The sequence below is a fragment of the Corylus avellana genome, chromosome ca2 (assembly GCF_901000735.1).
Source record: "Corylus avellana chromosome ca2, CavTom2PMs-1.0".
Classification (NCBI taxonomy): Eukaryota; Viridiplantae; Streptophyta; class Magnoliopsida; order Fagales; family Betulaceae; genus Corylus; species Corylus avellana.
The window spans coordinates 43,771,446-43,772,654 of NC_081542.1; positions in this window are offsets into that span (position 1 = coordinate 43,771,446).

Sequence of the window (1,209 nt, forward strand, 5' to 3'; positions counted from 1 at the left end):
AAAACTTCACTAAGGATCCTCAAACTTACATCCGTTTTGAAATACACCATCTGAACTTCAAAATCTCTCAATTTATTCCCCCTGAACTTTCAATTGCTCTCAATTTGGACCATTCCGTTAATTTTAGCCGTTAAAAATTAAAAAAAAAAGACCAAAATATCCCTAATTTTTGTTTTTTTAAAAAATTAAAAAACGTTTTAGAAATTGGAATTTTATACAAAAGTCAGGGGTATAAACGTCATGTGACATTTAAAATCTGATGGAGGGGTCCAAATTGAAAGCAATTGAAAGTTTAGGAGACTAAATTGAGAGATTTTGAAATTCAGAGAAGGTATTTCAAAACGAGTGGAAGTTTGTAAGTCTTTAGTAAAGTTTCCCCTAAAAATAAATAAATGGCCTTGTAGTCTATGCCTTATCCAAGTGGATTCACTTATATTTCTTCTTAGAATTATTATTGAGTGTTTTAGGGCTCGTTTGGTAATGTTTTTTAGATTGTGCTTTTTGTTTTTTGGTTATAATGTGACATAAATGTGAAAATAATTTTAAATGTTTTATGAGTGTTTTATGTGTTGAGTTGTTTATTTTTGCTAAAGAACAAAAATAAATTTTAAAAAACATTAGCAAACGAGTCCTTAACGTTCTTAATGTCTAACACTCTTGGTCTGTCTTGTCTTTTGTTTTGTTTTGTTTTTTTTTTTTCATTGAATAATGATAATATATAAATGGAAAAAAAAGAAATAAACAAACATTCTATATTTAAATATTAATTTTAATTTAAAAATAATTTTCTTCTTTCTTATTTTTAATTTTTTTTTTCCCAAAGGACATTTAAAATTAGGAGTGTCAATGCGGACGGTTTTTAACCGCTAACCGCTATAACCGCTAACTGCCTAACCGCTTAACCGCATTAACCGCTAACCGCTATAACCGCCTAGCGGTTAGCGGTTATTAGCTCTATTAACCGCTAACCGCTAACCGCCCTTTTATATAATATATTTTTATAATTATAATTATAAAAATATTTATACATATAACATAATCACTTGATCATTAAATCACAATTTTTTTTAAAAATAATTAAATCACAATTTGAGTATTAATATATTATCACTATAATTTATATGATTATATCATATAATCACTTGATCATTAAATCATAATTTTTTTAAAAAATAATTAAATCACAATTTGAGTATTAATATATTATCA